Source organism: Adiantum capillus-veneris, chromosome 13, assembly GCF_014529385.1.
Source record: "Adiantum capillus-veneris isolate H3 chromosome 13, ASM1452938v2, whole genome shotgun sequence".
In the NCBI taxonomy this organism is placed as follows: Eukaryota; Viridiplantae; Streptophyta; class Polypodiopsida; order Polypodiales; family Pteridaceae; genus Adiantum; species Adiantum capillus-veneris.
In genome coordinates, this window is record NC_140943.1 from 58,394,705 (window position 1) to 58,408,334 (window position 13,630).

General features: G+C 42.9%; 1 pseudogene; it reads right to left on the reverse strand.

Moving 5' to 3' along the window:
• Positions 1–233: 233 nt before the first annotated feature.
• Positions 234–9,797, reverse strand: LOC147444072 (uncharacterized; annotated as a pseudogene).
• Between the last annotated feature and the right edge of the window lie 3,833 nt (positions 9,798–13,630).

The following is a 13,630-nucleotide window of genomic DNA, read 5'->3' on the forward strand; positions in this document are numbered from 1 at the left end:
GGGCTATGAATCTTGTAGTGCGAGGTGGAGGCGGATGACGAAGAGGGGCAAAGCAAGGGCAAGAAAGATGAAGAATATTGTGGAGGAGGCGATAAACCAGAGCATGATGAGAGAGTTGAGGGGGGTGTTGTGGGTGGCGGAGTTGCGGGCTTTCAAAGGGGCAGGATTTTGGCGGTGCAACTACTCACCTAGGATTGCAAAGGCCAGCTACGGGATGGATGTTGACACCAACATCACTTCCACCATAGACATTGAATCAAATGCGGCAACAAAGAAGAAGCTACTTTTGATGGTATTGCCCTAGTTGCCCTTTGCTCCACAGCATCGAGACATGCTGATGAAGCCCTCAGTGAGGTGGCAATGATGGCAATGTTCCAAATGTTGAGCAACACTAGTGCCAAAAACCACGTCCATACATGACACCAAAATGGTCGCCGCTACAAAGCTAAAAAACTTCACAAAAGTCATTATAGCTGTAACATTTAATGGCCTAAAATCTTATTTGTAGCGGAATTTAGCATGAACATAGTGGGCATTTCATTAGAATAGATTCCTAATGAGAATTACAAGAGTGCTTGGGTGGAGAGAGCAACAAAAAGCATAACACCTAGTTAGATAGCATCGACAATACTTTCAAAAGAGAGAGCAATTAAGCTATTGACAACAGTTGAGGACCGGATTTGCATGGAGCCGGTCCCCCCTCCAAAAGGCTTTGTATTATGGTTTCTCCCATCAAGAGAGACATTGTACAATACAATTCTTTGTGTTCCTTCAAGACTAGCTAGTGCAATGAAGATGGAAGCTTCATACACCAAGCAAAACACTTAATCAAACACAACTTGAATTATCCCCGTTCTCAGACCCAAGACCTCACACACCTTCGAAGATGGTGAGAGCTAGCAGGGTATGAGAGTAGATTGAGAGGAAAAAGAAGTATCTTACGAGAAAGAAGTACATCTCCTCACATAATCACTCATATTAGCATAGCTTAGCTTAGTAATTAGCTTGGTAGAGAAGATGAGCATGCATTGAAGCTTGGCTCTTGGTTGGATTTGCATCCACATGCCAAGAGAGTGTTGATGTAGGCTTCTATCTCACAAGCTTGGAGTAGGTGATGAGCTCTCCATTAAAGCTTGGGAGGAGATAGAGTATTTTCCCTTCACACATGGTCAAGTGTGAGAGTGTGAGTGTCAATGCCAAGCAAAAATCAGCCTCCTCTCTCTCTTGGGCGAGCCCTAGCTGCTAAGTTAGTATGGCTTTTGCCTCATTGGACCCCCCCAGGTCAAGCCAATAGGGATTAAGCAGCATAAGTGATAGCCTTCTGACATGTGTCCCCCTTTCCCCTTTTGTGAGAGCTTTAGATAATTAAATAATTAAACTAAACTCTCATTGGACCCCTTTGCCTCCTGGCCAATAGGAATCAGGCAAGCCATGGGGCTCCTGAATGCTCATTGGACCCCTTGGGAGACTGCCCAATAGTCTTCTAGGACACTTAATTCTTATTGGTTTCTTTTATTAAATGTTTTTAAATTAATTAAACTAGATTTACTCTAGCCTAATTCTCATTGGTCCACTTCAAGGGTCTTCCAATAGGAATTGGGTATACCTTGTGGGCATCTGGCCTAGGGAGCTGACATATGTCCCTCATTCCCTTTGTGTAAAGGGAGCCTGTGTGTGTGTGTGTGGCTTTCTCTCTCATCCCCTAGCTTTGGGGCTCGCCCCCTCCCATGTAGGGATGTAGAAAGACTTTTTGGGCACACACTAAGCATCCAATTTTCCCTAAGGTTGACCTTTGGACACAACCTTTGAATTTTGGAACCTTAGAATTTTGGAAGTCTTAATGGGCTGAACCTTAGGGTCTTTTTAGCCCGTTATTTCACATGGCTCTTTTGCAGATGGCCCCCCCTTTGGATCCCTATTTTCCCTCCTTTGGATCCCTACTGTGGCCGGTCTGCTAACTTAACCAATATTCTAGCTTTTTCTCCCTTGGCACTTCCCCACATTAAATGATCAGTTTAATATGAGAAAATATTTAGGAGAATTAGATATTGATTATTATGACATTACCTCTCTCTTGAAATCATAGTCGTCCTCGACTATGGTGTAGAGAAGATAAAGCATATGCATGAGTCCTTTTCTTAGCGGGTAGAGGATCCCTATGTTACCCTACGACATCATTCCATAATGGATGACTAGTCCATTTGGCGCTTGAGAGCCTGAGGCTGCCGCAAGCATGTCTGCACATTAGTCCTATCAGTCTTCCATAGTAGAGTGACAAGCTCTACTTGGTGTTCGGGAGACGTCGTCTCCGCAAACTTGATCTAAGCATGCATACTACTTCATTTTTGTGCACAAATAAAGAAAAAGAGAGTCTTATAAGACAAAAATTTTTGTTCATTTTTAACATTTTGTACATTTGCTTACTCTTGGGAAGCATTGTAAGCATTGACAAGGTTTAGGTTATCCTTTAATTGTATGCCTTGCATCCATCTAGCATCTTCAAAAGGATAATTCTTAAACTTAATAAGATATCGTCGGATAGTCTTACCGCCTCTTAATACCTTGTCTTCATGTCGGAGAATGGACTCGGGCTGCAGCACCTCCTCGTGGTCCTCGATCTCCGGTGGGTCTTCAATAGTTGGTTCTTGAGGTGGCTCTCCTTTGTAAGGCTTCAAGAGGCTCACATGAAAAGCATTGTGTATGAGCCAATGATTGGGCAACTTAAGTTGATAGGCCATCTCATTGATTGGCCTAAGAATCTGGAAGGGACCATAGTACCTTTTTGCTAGTTTAGCATAGTACTTTTGGTGGCCCGTAGGATTCTTGCCCGTCGTAGGCCTTAATCGGTCCTTGGGAAACTTTAACAAGACCCAATCGTTTTCTTTAAAGGCTTGGGCTCTTCTGTGCTTGTCAGCAGCAGCCTTTTGCCTTTGCTGTGAGATAGAGATAGCATCCTTAATCTTTTGGAAAGATTCTTGTAGGTCTCGGCTATACTCATCTGCAGCGAAGATCTTCCCATGTACCTTAAGTAGCAAGGGACTTTTTGATCTTCCCTCAATTACCTCGAAAGGTGCTTTTCCTGTAGAAGTATGTACAGTGTTATTGTAAGCATACTCTACTAAGGGTAAGTACTTCTCCCATTGGGATCTTTGATCTACTTCCGTTACATAGGCTTTTAGTAGATCGAGAATAGTTAGGTTAGCTATTTCACTTTGGCCATCAGTTTGTGGATGATAGGCCGAAGAGAAGTTTAGCCTTGTTCCTAAATTCTCAAAGAGACCCTTCCAGAAATTACTGGTCATTCTAGGATCTCTGTCCGACACTATGGACATTGGCAAGCCATGGTACTTGAAAATTTGTGAAATGAAGAGGGTTGCCATTTGATGGGCTTTGATAGTCTTTTTGACAGGTATAAAATGAGCTTGTTTACTGAACCTGTCTACTATCGTCCATATTCCCGTATTCCCATGGATAGACTTAGGCAATCCAAAGATAAAATCCATGGATATGCTCTCCCACGGTGAATTAGGGATTGGCAAGGGTTGAAGCAATCCAAGTTGCTTCCCTCTATCAAATTTTGTCTTTTGACATACCACACATTTGGAAACATACTCATGTATGTTCACTTTCATGGTAGGCCAATAGAAATATGTTTCAATTCCCTTTAGGGTAGACTGAATCCCTCTATGCCCCGCATATGGGGGAGCATGAGATTCATACATTACTTTCTCACGTAGTGAGTTAGTAACGCATAGTCTATTGCCATAGAGAAGATAACCATCTTGTAAAGTAAATGGTTCTTCTTTCTTCCCTAATGCAAGGGCTGAAATCACATCTCTAAAATCGGGATCAATAGCATACTCATCTATCATTGAAGATAGATCATTGTGAGTTGCTATGGAAACCGCATTCACTCTCGGTCGTCTTGAGAGTGCATCGGCTACTTGATTATGCTTGCCAGCAATGTGAGCAATATGAAAATGAAATTGCGAAAGGAAATTTGCCCACCTCATTTGTTTGTCGGAGAGCTTGGTCTGCGTCATGAAGTACTTAAGACTTTGGTGATCCGTTCGCAGAATGAAAGGAGTCCCCAATAAATAGTGCTTCCATGAGTCTAAGGCATGTAGAACTGCAAGGAGTTCTTTTTCGTATATGCCTAGAGCTTGCTCAACAGGGTCGAGCCTTCGACTCTCATAGCCTATGGCGTGCCCTTCTTGGAGCAAAACAGCCCCAAGGCAATCACCACAAGCATCACATTGGACCTCAAATGGTTTTGAGAGATCCGGTAGTGTAAGCACAGGTTGAGAGATAAGCTTTTCTTTAAGCTTTTCGAAAGCATTGTTCTCCTTAGCAGACCACGTATACCTAACATTTTTCTTTGTTAGGTCATGTAATGGTCCCGCAATTTGTGAGAACTTTTCTATGAAGCGTCTATAGTATGCACACATACCTATAAAGCTTCTTAGTTCATGAAGATTCCTTGGTTTAGGCCATCCTTTTATTACCTCTAACTTGGATGGATCCATTTGGATTCCATCTTGAGAGATAATGTGACCTAAATATTGAATCTCTTGCAAGAAAAATTCACTTTTCTTTCGATTAACATAAAGTTTATTCTCTCTTAAAACTTGAAATATTACCTGGAGGTGTTGCTTGTGTTCCTCTAATGAATTAGAGTAGATGATAATATCATCAAAGAACACTCCAGTGAAGGTTCGATGAGGTCTGAACAGCTTCTCCATCAAGCGGTTAAATGTGGCTGGTGCATTAGTCAAGCCAAAAGGCATGACAATGTATTCGTAAAGACCAAATGTAGTACGAAATGCGGTCTTTACAATGTCTTGATCAACTATCCTTATTTGATGATAGCCACTTTTTAGGTCAATCCTACTGAAGTAGGTCGATCCTTGTAGCTTATCAAATAGGTCTTCTACCCGTGGAACGGGAAACCTATTCTTGATAGTGATCCTATTTAGTGCTCTATAGTCGACACACATACGATATGTGCCGTCTTTCTTTTGCACTAATAGCACAGGTGAGCAAAATGGAGATGAGCTAGGCCTAACCATGCCCTTCTCAATTAACTCATGCACTTGCCGCATAATCTCCTCTTGTTGAGCTTGAGAAACTCTATAAGGAGGTTTGTTAGGCGGTGAACTTCCTGGAAGAAGTTCAATTGCATGGTCGTCATTACCTCGTTTAGGAGGTAGCTCAGAAGGGATGTCGTCAATAAAGACATCTTGAAACCCCTTGAGAAAATTGGATAACTCTAATTCCTTTTGGTTGCTTTTATTTTCTTTGCTAAAGCATTAGGTTCATTTTGAGAATCTTTAACAAAAATCATGTACACGGAAATAGAGCTCTTTATTGACTTGTTGAAAGCTGGTGTATGTACAATGGGGATGGTGTTACCCATCTCCCTAGCATCTATATACATGTCCTTTTCCCTGAACTTAAAGGAGATTCTCCTTTCAGGAAATTTAACATGGGCAGCCAGACGGTCAAACCATGGTGCCCCTAGGATTACATCCTCATGCTTGAGAGGAGAGATAAAGAAATCCTCTTTGTCCACATAGCCTTGGACATGAAGCCTCAATTTCCCGATTAAGGGAGTGACTGAAGCTTCTTGCCCCTTGAAGGCACTGTCTGCGGGTAGGATATCTCCCATCTCGTAGGATTGTATGCCTAGCTTGGTGGCTAACTCCATAGATATGAAATTGTGAGTAGAACCAGGGTCAAAGAGAATAAAAGCATCATGTTCTCTTACCTTTCCCCAAGCATGGCATAGAGGAGATCCTTTGTGGTGAGTTTGGTGAATCTCCTCCTCTTGGATTTCAACCAAAGAAGCTCTAGGAGGATCTTGGCGGTTGTTCTTTTGGGGACAAGCGCGGTACGCATGCCCTTGTTCGCCGCACTTGAAACACCGGTTATCTTTACGATAACGCTCAAGCTCTTCAGGAGAGAGTTTATTCTTTCCTTTGTAAACTCCCTTCTCTTTAGCTTTGTTGGAATTGCCCTTAGGAGACTTTTGGACATTGTCCTTCCCCTTAGGCTCATTGGAACCTTTGTTTTCCGGGGGCTTATTATTTCTTTTACCCCCCGTTTGGAAATTGATTCGCGAGGCCACCATAGTATGGTGTATTACCGCCGATATGGTACGTGGCCTTTGGGAGTTGACATACTCCGCCATTTCTTCGGTTAAGCCCGCACAAAATTGTTGCTTTTGCTCTCCAAAATCCAACTTTTTGAAGACAGTGGCTTTGAGTTGTAGGTCCCAAAACTTGTCTACATATTTGTGGATGGATTCATTGGGAGAGAGCTTTAAGCTTCGCCATTCGGTGAGTACTTTGTCTTTGGCATCGGTGGCCAAAAACTGCTTCATAATGGAAGCTCTTAAAGCCTTCCATGTTCGTGGAGCTTCACCGTTGGCTCGTAGGCTAGACCACCATTGTCTGGCGGACTTTTGAAAGTGCATAGCTACATGGCGTAGCTTAGAGGACTCCGTGAAGCCCTCATCTCCAAACGCCGCATCGAATTGCTGGATAAAGGCCAAAACTTTGTCTGTAGCACCGAAGGTGCCATCATAGGTAAGGAAAGAGATGCTCTTCCCTCCCTCTTTGAATTTCTTCAGCTTGGACGACCTCTTCCATGCGGCATAGGATTTCCTATGGCCTCTTCTTTTTGATGGTTCAAAAGTTGCACCATCACTTTCTTCAGAAGATGAAGAATTTGAAGAAGGTGGAGAAGAGGGTGACCTCTTTCTCGCCTTTTTCTTGTCTTGATCTTTGTCGTCTTCACCATAGCTTTCATAAGAGGAAGAGGATGAAGAAGATGGAGAAGAGGGTGTCCTCCTTCTCGCCTTTTTCTTCTCTTGCTTTTTATCATCCCTCTTTGAATTATGGCGTGGAGAAGAGTGTGATGGTCTTCTCCGCTTTGGTGGTGATGGAGAGCGTTTAGCCCGCCGTCTTCGTGGAGCCATCTCCGCCGAGGTGGCGGGAGACTCGCTTCTTTCTCGTTCCTTCGGTGGAGGCTCTTGAGTTCTCCTTTGGGAAGGAGATGCATCATCAAGAAGTAAGTTCTTGAGCCCTTCATATGGATTCTCTTCTTCTTCCCGAATCGGAGAGAGACCTCTTTTGGTAGTCTCACAAGGAGGCTTCCTAGGTGTTCTCTCGTCATGGTGATGAGCTTGGAGAATCCCGTGAGCACGGAGCTGCCGTTGCACTTCACTTTGGAGAGATGGATTGCCCATGGCTTGTTGAAGCCTAGAAACAAGATAATTAACAAGCATTGAAGCATCATTAGTAGCTTGCTCATGAGCAAAATCAAAGTTATCAACATTAATTTCACTCTCTTTAATATTGTCAGCCATTCTAACAACTTTTAGGTGTAAACTTTTTAGGTGTACTTTGGCACTTCAAGCCCTAGTTGCTACTCCTCTTTACCCCTTTAGAAAAAGCACTCAAGCTACTGTACCCGCGGCTCGAATACCATTAATTGCAAGGAATAGAAGAGAGGGTCTTTCGACACCAAAACAGCACCGGCTCCTGTCAAGCTTCTAATAGCTCAATAGTGGTTAAGCCGTAGGCAAGCCCCGTAGGACTCCATTATTAAGACCATAGCTCTCGACGGTGATGCCCCGTTAACTGCACAAAGGCAGGCGCACTGAAAGGCTGAAAAATCCCTATTCTACTTACTCACAGGCAATTAATAATACCAACCATTTGTAGCTAGCTTGAGGACCTCCCTTCTTGAGCAAGAAAAGAGAAACCTTGGGCTCTGATACCAATGTAACATTTAATGGCCTAAAATCTTATTTGTAGCGGAATTTAGCATGAACATAGTGGGCATTTCATTAGAATAGATTCCTAATGAGAATTACAAGAGTGCTTGGGTGGAGAGAGCAACAAAAAGCATAACACCTAGTTAGATAGCATCGACAATACTTTCAAAAGAGAGAGCAATTAAGCTATTGACAACAGTTGAGGACCGGATTTGCATGGAGCCGGTCCCCCCTCCAAAAGGCTTTGTATTATGGTTTCTCCCATCAAGAGAGACATTGTACAATACAATTCTTTGTGTTCCTTCAAGACTAGCTAGTGCAATGAAGATGGAAGCTTCATACACCAAGCAAAACACTTAATCAAACACAACTTGAATTATCCCCGTTCTCAGACCCAAGACCTCACACACCTTCGAAGATGGTGAGAGCTAGCAGGGTATGAGAGTAGATTGAGAGGAAAAAGAAGTATCTTACGAGAAAGAAGTACATCTCCTCACATAATCACTCATATTAGCATAGCTTAGCTTAGTAATTAGCTTGGTAGAGAAGATGAGCATGCATTGAAGCTTGGCTCTTGGTTGGATTTGCATCCACATGCCAAGAGAGTGTTGATGTAGGCTTCTATCTCACAAGCTTGGAGTAGGTGATGAGCTCTCCATTAAAGCTTGGGAGGAGATAGAGTATTTTCCCTTCACACATGGTCAAGTGTGAGAGTGTGAGTGTCAATGCCAAGCAAAAATCAGCCCCCTCTCTCTCTTGGGCGAGCCCTAGCTGCTAAGTTAGTCTGGCTTTTGCCTCATTGGACCCCCCAGGTCAAGCCAATAGGGATTAAGCAGCATAAGTGATAGCCTTCTGACATGTGTCCCCTTTCCCCTTTTGTGAGAGCTTTAGATAATTAAATAATTAAACTAAACTCTCATTGGACCCCTTTGCCTCCTGGCCAATAGGAATCAGGCAAGCCATGGGGCTCCTGAATGCTCATTGGACCCCTTGGGAGACTGCCCAATAGTCTTCTAGGACACTTAATTCTTATTGGTTTCTTTTATTAAATGTTTTTAAATTAATTAAATTAGATTTACTCTAGCCTAATTCTCATTGGTCCACTTCAAGGGTCTTCCAATAGGAATTGGGCATACCTTGTGGGCATCTGGCCTAGGGAGCTGACATGTGTCCCTCATTCCCTTTGTGTAAAGGGAGCCTGTGTGTGTGTGTGTGGCTTTCTCTCTCATCCCCTAGCTTTGGGGCTCGCCCCCTCCCATGTAGGGATGTAGAAAGACTTTTTGGGCACACACTAAGCATCCAATTTTCCCTAAGGTTGACCTTTGGACACAACCTTTGAATTTTGGAACCTTAGCATTTTGGAAGTCTTAATGGGCTGAACCTTAGGGTCTTTTTAGCCCGTTATTTCACATGGCTCTTTTGCAGATGGCCCCCCCTTTGGATCCCTATTTTCCCTCCTTTGGATCCCTACTGTGGCCGGTCTGCTAACTTAACCAATATTCTAGCTTTTTCTCCCTTGGCACTTCCCCACATTAAATGATCAGTTTAATATGAGAAAATTATTTAGGAGAATTAGATATTGATTATTATGACAATAGCTATATCCATCCCCTTTGTGTCGAAAGATCTATCTTTTGTGTTGCTCTGACGGGGACTCATTATGCAGGGAGGCTAAAAAGGCTTGCAAGGCACCTATGGTAGCTAGGAGAGCAAGCAATAAAGGACACAAGGGTGCTGGGCGGTACAGCACGCATGTAAGGCCAAGAAGTTATAGCTGGACGATGAGGTGATGGAGGTTGGGAAGCGACCCGAGGATGGGAGAATCAGAGATCGGAAGGTTGTAAGCTTGTATTAATGAAGGAACTCAAGGGGACAATGTCTCTGGCCTTATCATCCATGTGGGTGTTTTTGTTATTGCAAGCAAGAGGCTCATGGAAGCTTGAGGTTGACGGAGCCACGCAATCCTTCACTACTGTGGGCGCCGTGCTTGTATGAATGATTTTAGTACTCCCTGCATGAAGTTGAGACCTTTGCTTCAGAGAGGTGACTCTCATTAACTGCTTCATTGCCTCACCATCAAGCTTAGTAGGGTTGGTATGCCTTCATTGCTATCAAATTTCTTGCGCTAGCATCATTAGCTTCCTTCGTAGCTCTCTATGGACTTTTACGGAGGCTTCTCTCATGCTAACTATGTTGTTTCAGTCGCCATTACCTACATGCTAGCCTCTTGTAACATGCAAGCAAGCCTCATAAATAAAATTTCTTTGTTGGCATGGAGTGTGTCCAGCTGGTCTACAAGGTTCCTTTGTATCTGTTTTATTTGTGCTCTTGTTAGAGAATCTATAAATGTATCTCCTTTTAATTAGGATGGATGCGGGCTTATTTTCTTTCTTTTTTTATGTCCCCTTATTTGAAAGTGGTGGGTGATTGTTCTAAAAGAGTGTGCCTTGCATTTGGTTGAAAAATCAAAGCAGCCAGCCAGTTGAAGGGAGGGGGAGAAGGAGATAATCCACTTTGAAAATTTAAGAAAATAGTGTTCAATCTTCAATATTGTGGATGCCAAACATTTCTTTCTTCAATGTCTCGTGCTCTGTCAGGAAATCTCTAGAAGAAGTGCCATGATAACCTTCACTCGAGCACTATTTCCCTCGTCTTGTGCACCCAAACATTGCAGTTATATTCTCATCATGATTGTTTGCTTTCGAATATCAATCGGCTTCAGTGTTCACACTTCATTGCCATGTATTATGTCCATATATTTTTTACTTGTAAACCATGTTTGTTGCTTGTGGTTAACCACCCACAATATTGGAACATACAAAAAATTGTGAAGGATTTGTACTAATTGATTCTTTTTCTTTGTGTGTGTAGGAAAACTCGGTTTTTCCCATACGGCAGTGCACACATCACTACCTCTGTGCTAGGTATCAAATCCTCATTGAATTTATGGACTTGTGCCAAGCCCATCTAAGGTAGCATACCATTCAAATGCTAGATAGAAGCTCACATGGTCAAGAAACCAAGAAGATAGATGCACAATGCTCTCATGGAAAAGGGAAAGAACATTAGTACTACCAAATGCATGGCATTGTTGGACAAACAAGGCCCCAAGGTTCAAATGTTGTTAGGATAAAAAAGAGGGGCTCTAATTTTGCAAGTCACAAATGTTATAAGCAACAATTATTTTAATATTGCTCATGTATTTTATGGGTTCTTTTTCATTATTTTTTTACTTTATGAGCTCTATATAGAGTGCTCCTAGCCATAGGGAAAAATTGGCTCAAGAGTATACACAATCTTTAGAGTAACTACGATTGGTACGGTACTTGTACAACTCGGATATGGAGTTATCCAACATTGTCTTGGTTAGACTTATTTTTCTCCCTAGTCTGGTACATGATAAGTTATTTTTCACCCTGGTTTGGTACATGAGACGTTATTTCTAAATGTTGAGTATTATAAAGGTTGATGTTTATTGTCAGCTCTGATGCATGCTTTTGATGAAATATCCCGATGCATGTAATTAAACCAAAGTTTCCTAAAGCAATAGAGAAAGTTAATCTACATTCAATATTTGATCAAATTCTCATGGTGTAAATGAATCCACCCCTTCAGGTGTCTTACTCTTTAAGCTAGAAGTGGTTTCCAACGCCTTTGGCAATTCTTGTCAACAAAGATTGTGGAGCTTTTACATTTGTATATTCATTTGTTTTGCTGGAAGTATGAAAATGTTTTTATGCACATCATTTCAATGAAGAAATCATGGTTTAATTTATTATCTCAGCTTATGCACTCACATTTGTTGAGTTATGAACTCACAATTATTGATCCCAGCAAGAATTATCCATAGCATGAAATGTGCCACTAACTTTGGTATTTGATTCATTTCAAGTAGTTTCACCAATTGAACTACCTTTGATGTGTGAGTGTTATGCCCATCTTATTATAACTTCTCATGACTCTGCCTTTTACCCCCCACCCTTGCCTAGAAAATGTGAAGTCAAACATGAGACTAAGCTTTGAAAACTTCACCTTGCACATGTCATTCCCAAACGCACACATAGACACATACTCACTCACTCATGATAACACAAACACAACCTTATTACGTGAATGTGGACACTACGATAAGTATGTAGGCAAAATATATCTCTATCAAGTGTTTGATGTCTAGTGAAAATCCAACCTTCATATCTTTTTGATATCCTAAAAACTGCATGATCTTTTCTTTAGCACTCATGTTCATTGTGCATCCCTCTTGCACAATCAGATTCTCCTAACTAATAATCTCATAGTATGTGGCATATACTAGTATCATATATGGAAGGCGAGGAACTGTCGTGTGTTTGAAGGAGACTTTGATGTAGCAAGCTTCTCAAAGATTATACAAGAAAGCAGAGTGATGACCTATACACTTGGAAGAAAGCAAGACTTGGGGAACTGGTCTAGGGCTACCACGCCATGTCAACTTGCGAGAAGTAAAAACCTAGATCTATAGTTCACCTACTTTGTAAAGCCGATGATGATTAGCCTCGGTGAGAGGCGGTAGACATCCTATTTGTAATCTTCAGTACCTCAAGGCTCAGCCTGAGCTTGAGGTTGTTTTGTAATTCTTATGATGTCCTTAATACAATTCACTCACAAATTGTGAGTTTTGCCAAAAAAAAAAAAGTACTAGTATGTGACCCATGCACTGTTGCGGCCAATTAGAAGCAAGGCTAAACACTTTTTCATTGCAAGGAATACCTTGTTTATCATATTTTACCAAAAAGTGAAGATACTATAATGTGAGCGGTTGCTGAAAATCAACATCTTTCATCTTTCTGTCTCTCTTTATCTCTCCCCCTATTTTCCTTTCATGGATCAATGCCTCTCTGAACTCTCTCTCTCTCTCTCTCTCTCTCTCTCTCACACACTCCCTCTCTCTCTTTCATTATTCATATTAACTCTCTCTCTCTCTCTCTCTCTCTCTCTCTCTCTCTCTCTCTCTCTCTCTCTCTCTCTCTCTCTCTCTCCTCGTTCGTCCATACTCCCTCCGACAGGCCTCCATACCACCCTCTCCCCTCTTGTCCCACAATCCCTTGACCTCACTCTCCCCTCCTTCTCTCCCCTCTTGTCTTCCTCCCTCTGGCAGGCCGCCGCTCACCCAAGCACACACACTCTCTCTCTCTCTCTCTCTCTCTCTCTCTCTCTCTCTCTCTCTCTCTCTCTCTCTCTCTCTCTCTCTCTCTCTCAGAACCCACACACACACCACCCCTCACCCCTTTCACCTCTCAACCCCCCCCCCCCCCCCCCTGGCCCTCACCTCCCCCCACCCCGGTGACCCAACCCCCCCCTCTCGTTCCTGTCGGCCATGTGCAACCGGAGTCCGATATCTCTCTCTCTTTCTCTCTCGCGCTCTCTATGTCAAGCCCGTAGGCGCAACATCCATCTCTCTTTCTCTCTTATTCACACCCACACATACCCCGCACCACCCCCCTCACCCCCTCAACACTCCCTCTCCCCATCTCACTCCCGCCCTCTCTGTCTCTCTCTCCCCTCGTCAAGCCCGCAGGCGCCACCGAGTTCATCTCCCTCTCTCTCTCTCTCTGTCATAGACACACACACACCTACACACACATACATACACACACTCATACATACTCTCCCCTCCCTCTCTCCCCAGCACCCGCTCTCTCCCTCTCTCTCTGTTTCCCTGCGTAGTAAAATTCCATATATAATAAAATTACTCCCTCTCTCTTGTTCCCACACACACGCACTCTTGACACACACAAACACACACACACACACACACACACACACTTACACATCCACACACAACCTGTATACATAGGTACACCCACTCACAAG